Source organism: Triticum urartu, chromosome 2A (genome assembly GCF_056163025.1).
Source record: "Triticum urartu cultivar PI428250 chromosome 2A, HENAU_Tu73, whole genome shotgun sequence".
In the NCBI taxonomy this organism is placed as follows: Eukaryota; Viridiplantae; Streptophyta; class Magnoliopsida; order Poales; family Poaceae; genus Triticum; species Triticum urartu.
The window spans coordinates 90,457,182-90,465,976 of NC_141874.1; the positions used below are offsets into that span (position 1 = coordinate 90,457,182).

Genomic DNA, 8,795 nt, shown 5'->3' on the forward strand with positions numbered 1-8,795 from the left:
CGATTTCTTCTAACCTTTTAAGGTGAAGATCACCAAATCGGGGAAGAGCCATCGAGACAAGCAAGCAATCCAACACACAAGCAAACAAAAAGTAAGCGGGCAAAAAGAGGCAAATAGAGAAAGAGAGGGAGGATAGGTAGAGACAGGGCGAATAAAACGGCAAGGGTGAAGTGGGGGAGAGGAAAACGAGAGGCAAATGGCAAATAATGTAATGCGGGAGATAAGGGTTGTGATGGGTACTTGGTATGTTGACTTTTGCGTAGGCGCTAGAAATGGCTCGTTGTCGAAAATCAAATCTTGACTTGTGCGAACCTCCCCGGCAACGGCGCCAGAAATGGCTCATTGTCGGGAGTCAGATCTTGACTTGCGCGAACCTCCTTGGCAATGGCGCCAGAAATTCTTCTTGCTACCTCTTGAGCACTGCGTTGGATTTCCCCGAAGAGGAAAGGATGATGCAGCAAAGTAGCATAAGTATTTCCCTCAGTTTTTGAGAACCAAGTTATCAATCTAGTAGGAGGCCATGCATGAGAAGGTGCGAGGGTTGGAGGTGATCTTGGTATCAATCCAGCGTAAGTATTTCCCTAAGTGTTGTCTCCTACTGGATTGATAGCTTGGTTCTCAAAAACTGAGAGAAATACTTACGCTACTTTACTGCATCACCCTTTCCTCTTCAAGGTAAAACCAACGCACGTGCTCAAGAGGTAGCAACACTCCCGCTGGAGACTGCACCAAGTCGCCTTGCGCCACTACCGGCCGCGTCCTGAGCCGCCGCGTGGAGCTGTCGCCATCGTGAGTCACCAACCCCACGGCTTCTTCAAGCCGCCGCTCAGTTCTCCGCTATTGAGCCGTCATCTCCGAGCCCGGCCTCGCTTCGCTTCAAGCCGCCTGCCGATGCCCCTGAGCCACCGGGCCCCTGCCGCGCTCCTTTGTCGTGGCCCCGCTGTGGCCGTTAAGCCACCATCACGCATCCACCTCGCACCATACCGGCCTCAGTTTGAGCTGCCAGCCACCATCTCCGACCCGGCGAGCTCTCGCCTTTCGCTCCACCAAAAAAGGAGCATTGCTTCCCCTGCGCTCGTTCTGTTTGGAAAGAAGGAAACGAAGGAAAAGTCAAATGCCGTAAAAAAAGGGGCAAACACTATAACAGGAACCCCCCATCAACAACGCATTGATGTGTTGCCTTTTGTCCATATAAGCGTTGCTAAGGTCTACACCAACGAATTATTATGCGTTGTCGTTGGTGGCGTTGCAAGGGTCTACAACAACGTATATAGATCCGTTGGTAATCTCAAGAATAATGTGTTGCAAGCCAACAACAGATTCATCCAATGCTTCTATGTGTTGTTGTTTGCACAAATAGAATAACCACTATATATAATCATTTATAACAGTAGGTTGTTCAAATAGCAGTACATGACACCTTTTTTTGAGCTCGCACTACAAGGTACAACTTCAGTAAAATTCGTAGAAATGAAACTAATATATTGATTCAATGGCATAATCTGTTACATTGCAATGCAAGTATCATCTATTAGGAGTACATCAATTTCCTAGAAAATGAAACATTTTAAAGCATATAAATTTCTAAAATTCTGTGAACTGTCTTCACTCTCCTCCAAGTACCAAAGATCAGCATAAATTATCCAAGGATCCAAGTAGTCACCTAGTATTGAACTTCTCATCAACCTACAAAGAAAAAAGAATAATACTATTCAGTTATAAATTCGAAATTTGAAGTCTAAAAATATACATGCTATGCATTCTACGGAAAGGATCCACATAAAAATACCACGTGTCCAAGAGAAGATGTTTCAGAGAACAGACATAAGCATATGTATGTCTTACACATAACTTAGTAGAGTTCAGATTAAGACACTAATGACGTGTTTGGTTCGTAGGAAAATAGCGGTTTCTGATTTCAATGCTTCCTGAAACCATACCATTCACCTGCAATGTCTTTTATAGCTGTGGTTTCTGATATAGGACTTCACAAAACTAAAAATGCCCAGATCGAAGCTGATTGGAAAACTGAAACATATCTGCACCAACCAAATGAAGCGTGTTTTCCATAGAGCCAATCGGAAGCAAAGCTTCCCAATACTATAAAGTCAATACGTTTCTGGAGCCGAACGAAACGTGTCGCAGGCATCTTTGATCAATCGGATGTGCCTAGTCACTATCAACAACCATCAACATGTATTTACTACTAACAATTATCCAAAGATTGTATTATATTAATAACGAGATGAATTCAACAACCAACTAGGTGGTAAGTACTTAGATAACAATAATATCGACTAAAGAATTGTATTTCTATTTTCCAAAGGACTCTGCACTAATTAGTTTTGCTTTCTATGATGTATTAAGAGAGAAAATATCGATGCCATCAGCTTGAAAATCGTCACACAAAACTGCGTAGTTACCTGAGAACTACAACTTCGGACATTAGAAATTTTCAATCCATGAGTGCATTCTCAGAACCTGTAGAAGGAACAACATGAAAAAGGAACACATCATCAGATTTGGGGCAGTTGGCATTGTTAACTGTGAAACGGAAAAGGGGTGTTGTTGGATAACTTTCTAATCCACTCTGCTTGCCATCATGCCTGGCCTGAGCCCCTGACGCAGCCTTGCTGGATAGCATGATCTAATTATTACAGACAAGATCATGCCCTAATTAGTATAGAAGAGAGGACATGAGAGAATAATTCATTAGAAGTTAGGAAAGATAAATCGGAGGTACCATACTAGACTGAGCCGCTATAGGAAGTTTGGTTCCACTCTGACCGCACCACCACCACAATCTGAGATGAGGACATCAGACACAAACAAATATTTAGAAGAGATGAGCCACGACTATGGTCTTGGCCGCCCTAAATGGGGCATGAATTCATTTGGGCTTCTCTAGGAAAAAGTTTGGATGTTTTGTTTCTAGAGAAAGTGAGATCCAAGATGTTTACAGAAGAAGAGAAATTGATTTGCCACTAATTAATTGTTGAAGACCAACCTAGTACATAAGCTAAATGCATATTTATGAAAATGCATCAAAAGGAGACCTATGTAATGGCTGAACAGTCTGAATAAAAGCAGACCATGGCTGATTAGTTTTTTTTCAATACTTACCTAGTTTTAAGAAATACTACCCAAGCCATTGCTGCCAATGTGGCATATTATATATCAAAAGAATTTGATCTTTGTGACCTTTTAGCTTCCTAATGTTGTATCATTTGTCATGCCATTCAATAACTGAACATCAAAATCTATAGGAATGTACAAAATAGGGTAATGGGCAAAATATGGGAATGTACAAAATACCTAATCGATGAGCGAATGGGTTACCTTGCTCTCCGATGATGTAGTAATCTGTACATATCTATCTGCCCTGAAGCTGCATGCCATTAAAGTAAGTTAATCCCTTACAAATCAGAAAAGGCAAGCTAAAGATCTAAACACAGTCCTATTTATTTGTGCATCTACTATCAACTGTTTGAAACATGACCTGGAAACTTCATACCAAAATCACAGCTACTCCAAGTATTTAGAGACTGACAAACTGTTAGCTGTCATCTAGTAGGCACAAAAAATTCATGGAAAAAATCACATGATGATATACAGGTGGAAAATATAATTAGATACACTCGACACACATCTTATTGGAGGTCAGGAAAGTTTGTGCTACTAACCTACTTGTCATGGAGCAGTACAACTTCAGCGCAGAATTGATTTGCAGAGCTTGGATATTTCATGGTATGACAACCCGAAGCCAATGTAGAGGAAGCCTGGAGCTCCTGCATAGATGTAAATAGAGTTAATCATATGTTCAATGCATGTTTTATCTTGAAAACAGAAGGGGGGAATCATCAACAACTGAACCGTAGCTACATTACGTGCCCATAAGGCAATTTGTGTCAGATCCAACCTGCAGTCAAGATTAAGCGCCGACATAGGTAGCCTGCGAGGCACAACACCGTCAGGCCCGAGCGAAGCAACTTGTGTGCAGATGCGAGGTAGTGCGCCTAGAAACCATTGGTGAGAGAATCGTGCCAGACACCCGTGGCACTAGGGTTCAGAATAAATCACTTGTGTATATAATAGGAAGGTTACAATCCATACTTCGACACTATGCAATGGTGTGCACCACGACTCATCTGTGTGTGCTCCAAATAAACAAACAGGGTACCAGTTCATGATCATTGTTGTTGGTTTGAACTGAAGGTGAGCATGTGTTACCACCAAAACCTGTGATACCAATAGTTCGAAGTTGCATATCAATTTTTCCAGAACGTGCTCTTATGGAATAAACAGTTAAAGATTACAATTACTCGGAGGAATTGTGCATGTCTCTCAAGATGTGTGTTGTTACCGGCCCTACAATGTTGCTGGCTCCACCTCCTCCCTCTCTCCATCACCACCAACCTCCGACGGTCAAATCCCGTGCAGAGCCGCCCCGGCGAGATCCGTTTCTCCCGGAGTCAAGTGTCGCGCTCACGAGTTGGGGGACCTCGTGGAGGCAGGTAGTGGTCTACGCGGTGGGGGACACGGCGGCGGGGTGGCTCCTCCAGGGCTCCGGCGCTGGTGCCTTCTTGCAGCGGAGAGGTACGGTGGAGGCGGTGGTCGGTGGTGCACGGAGCTGCTGCTCTCATGTACGCTTGGGCCCAGATCTGGCCAGGCCAGTTCGGTAGCGGCGGCTGCTAGCGCACGCATGGTGGCCTGTTGCGGCCATCATGGAGGCTGGGGGCTCACGGTGTGGCTGGCTTGTGGTGGCGCTAGTATGTTCCTCAAAACAATTGGTGGCGGTGGCGGCAGCGTCATGGTCATGGAAGTTGGGCGAGAAAGGGGAATCAGGCGAGAGGAAGATAGATGTTTGATAGAAAAGTGTTTTTTTGGGTACGGGGAGGTTAGCTCAAAGTGTGGGAGGGGTGGGGAGGTGGGAGGTGGAACAAACAACACATGTTATGTATCGTTGGTAGATATCCGTTGCGATAGGTGGGTTTTTGTTGTAGTGAAACATGACCCGGAGGATCTTTCTGAAAAGTCCGGTTCCGCGCTTTAAGCCACCATCTCCACCGCAGCCATGAGAGTGGCTAAATTACAGTTGCAGTTATTGGAGGTGATCTATGGACGCTATATACGACTCATTTTCCGTCCAGACAAATCAGGTGAAAGCAGTCCAATCAATTTTTATTGATACATTCTTATTTTCTTCGAGAACAATTATTCTCGTTTGTGCAATTTCTTATGCAGAATTCACCATTAAAAAAGGTCATCAAGCTATGGCCCTTGCCTACATCGTACGGGTCAATGAACAGGGTCAATTATAACCCGCCGAGATTTAACATATTCCAGCAATCCACTGGTCATATCATGGTCAAGCATGGAGAGTCTCAAGCCAATTCCTTGAGTAGTCTTAAAACTCGGGGGCTATGAGGCTATGATGACATGGCTCAGTAAATATTGCCAGTTTAAAGGCCGTCAAAAAATTTCCGGCTCAAAATAAAGAAAAAATCCAGTTTAAAATCCGGTTCAAGAGAAATCTGTCTCTCACAAAGCATTGAAGCTCAATATCCGGTTTAAAATCCGGCCCACAAAGCTCTGAAGCTTTTAATATTCGGCTCAACGCCCAGTTCAAGAAGAATTCATTACTCACAAGTTCGAATTCTCAGACAAATTAAAGGGACCAAAGAGAGTCTGTTGCAAAGCACAACTCAAACATAGGTACCCCGTTTCAATGATCATTTGGGGGCCTCCTGTTCAAACATAGGTCGTATTCGAACCAAAGAGAACATAGCAGTCGGTACCATCTTGATCGGCACAGTGCCAAACTCACTAGGGGGCTTCTTGATCGTATTCGAATTATAGCTTAACCCCTTTTGGGTCCGAATTGGATCGTATTCGAATCAGGGTCATTAAAAACCTCTCAAGGTCATTTGGGGGCTTCCTGTTCAAACATAGGTCGTATTCGAACCAAAGAGAACATAGCTGTCGATACCCTCTTGATCGGCGCAACGCCAAAGCCACTGGGGGCTACATGATCGTATTCGAATCCTAGCTTAACCCCCTTGGTCCGGTTTACTAATCGTATTCGAATCAGAAGCCTCAAATTATTTTTTCTATTTTGCTTAAATATTTTGAAAGCAGTCTTTTGAGTTTGTCTTGAGACTTTTTGTTCATATCTGAAGCATATATGTGGTTTCAATTAGCCCGGCTTGACTTTGGATGATAAGTCGCCATATATGACAATCATAAACATTTGGAAGATTTTTGGCTTCTAAAGATTGGGTTATCACCCTTACTGCACAGGTATCCTAAACCGGCAGTACGATTCAATATCACAGGAACCGGCTTTTTTAACCGGGTTATATTATTCAAATCTTTAATAGCCAACATGGTTGGATTTTTATTATGGTTATCAATAACCAATATTACGATTGAGGTTTTCAAAGTCACTTCAGCGCAATGGATATTATTTTATCAATGGATATAATTTATTCTACAATGGAAGGAATAGTCCCGAGTCGCTGCAGGCTTACAACCCGGCACTTGGGGGCTACATTATTCAAATTGAGATTACATCAAATATGCAAGTCCCATGTCACTGCCAGCATGCACAATGGCACTTGGGGGCTAATGCAAAATCATTTTTAACTTGCCTTATTGAAGACCCGACTCATCACATTGTAATGAGCCGGACCTTGGGGCTACCAATTGCTCCTATCAATGATTCGAGGTACACAAGTCTTAATCCATTATACTCAAGGGTCTACTGCTCAGTTGGTAAAGCACAAGGCTCTTAACCTTGTGGACGTGGGTTCAAGCCCCATGGTGGAGTTACATCATATGATGTTATTTTCAATGAAGCATGATCATATTTATAAAGTCTCTGCTCATTATTGCATAATGACCCGGCCCTTGGGGGCTACACTGGTTGAAGGTTTTATGAGTATAAGGCAATTACAAGTCCGAGGTTGCTGCAAGCATGACAACCCGGCACTTGGGGGCTACATATATGGAGTATTCAGTCTTTACTAGTGACTGAGATGAACAACATGGATTTCTTCAAAGTGGCAATATTTATGTTTAAGCAAGTCTTAAGTCACCACTCTATTTCTGCTCAAGACTTGGGGGCTACAGGTTAGATGGATATGAGGGAGAGAAATTTTCAAAATTCTCAGTTTTGACCTGGCGTCGGCAACAATTATGACTCGGCATCATCTAATTAGAACCCGTTTTTCTCTGTGAGAAACCAACATCACCAAATTGATTATGAAGTTGACTTATTTACCCGGATTTTCAAAGAAGGAAATAACAAGGAGTTAAGGATGATCAGGTGGTGGATTACAAAGATATTTAACCCGGAGCATAACCTGTTAAAATTGTTCTTGCGTTTTTGTTTACAGGATCAGTTTAACATGGATAAATCCAAATTAAACTGGGGACTAATGCCGGGGACATACGCCGCGGTGTGACTGGGCCGGAGATATGACCCAGCTATGACTTAATGTTTCATTGGTGACCCGGCAGACTATAAGCCGGCGGGACAGTTAAGCAGGTTAAACCAACAGACACAGTCATGTAAGCCAGCACACACAGTCACATAAGCCGGCAGCCACAGTCATGTAAGCCGGCCGATTATTTACTATAAGCCGGCAGAATGTTAAGCCAGACAGTTAAGCAGACAGTTAAGCCAGACAGTCAAGCAGACAGTTAAGCAGACAGTTAAGCAGACAGTTAAGCCAGACAGTTAAGCCAGATTGTAAGTCGGCAGTTAAAGAAGCCCAAGACATTAAGAAGCCCGTGGTAATGTAGCGACCAGACCTCAAACGGTCCGATCTCTGTGCTTCAGTGTCATCCCTGGATGAGTAATGTTGACACGCACAATACTTGAAGGATTTATGACAGAGTAGCAATCATACACTTATTACAACGAGTGTCTGAAAAGAGAACTTATTACAAACAATATGGCTTAAGGCCATCTAATAACGATAACAACGGAAGGCTTGGTAGATAAGTGAGTCCATCAACTCCAACGGCATCACTGAGTATAGAACCACAACCTAAAGCTCCTTACTCGTCGTCTGAAAAGTCTGCAACATGAACGTTGCAGCCCGAAAACGGGTCAGCACATGGAATATGCTGGCAAAGTAACACATAGAGAGTAATGAATAGAGTGGGCTATACTACATGCATATATGGCTGGTGGAAAGCTCTATGGTTACATTTTTGCGTAAAGCCAATTTTTCCCTACTACAAAGGAATAAATTTTATTTTAACTATCATGGTGGTTGTTAAACATTGAGAGCGTATACACCCTCTCAATCCCAATTAAGCATCATCATTTAAAATCCAACAAAATTAATTAAAATCACATGATGAGATTCACATGATAATAAAGTACTAGATACTCAAGATGTCCATAACCGGGGGCACGGCTAATCATGATTAGTTTATACACTCTGCAGAGGTTTGCGCACTTTTCCCCACAAGACTCGATATCCTCCGTTGGGATTCTCGCACTACGTGGTGTTTGAGAAACGGATGACCGAGACATAGTCTTTCAGAAGCGCTAGCACCTTACGACCGGGTAGACCGTTACACCTACTTTCCCCTACATCTGCTAGTCTACCACTGTAAGAGTTCGCACGACTTAATCAACTATGCTAGAGCCCATAGTAGCTTGTGGCTGCACACGGAAGTTTCTAGCATGAATAATCTCATGATCCCTTTGAGCCTGGATGGCGGTCCATAAAAAAAAACAAGCAATCGCTGGAATACCCAAGTGCCTCAATCCACCCAGA

At 43.2% G+C, this 8,795-nt stretch overlaps 1 long non-coding RNA gene across 4 annotated transcripts; it reads right to left on the reverse strand.

The window, feature by feature from the left end:
• Positions 1-1,456: 1,456 nt before the first annotated feature.
• On the reverse strand, positions 1,457-4,903 carry LOC125541097 (uncharacterized). 4 transcript variants are annotated; one of them, XR_015615787.1, is made up of 8 exons: positions 4,364-4,903; positions 3,920-4,239; positions 3,684-3,788; positions 3,340-3,388; positions 2,749-2,804; positions 2,578-2,647; positions 2,424-2,481; positions 1,457-1,686 (listed from the first exon to the last, which is right to left on the reverse strand). It is a non-coding gene; the product is annotated as an uncharacterized LOC125541097 (long non-coding RNA). The 4 variants fall into 4 exon arrangements; XR_007297439.2 differs by having other exon boundaries at positions 2,744-2,804; XR_015615786.1 differs by having other exon boundaries at positions 2,744-2,804; positions 3,316-3,388.
• Positions 4,904-8,795: the final 3,892 nt, after the last annotated feature.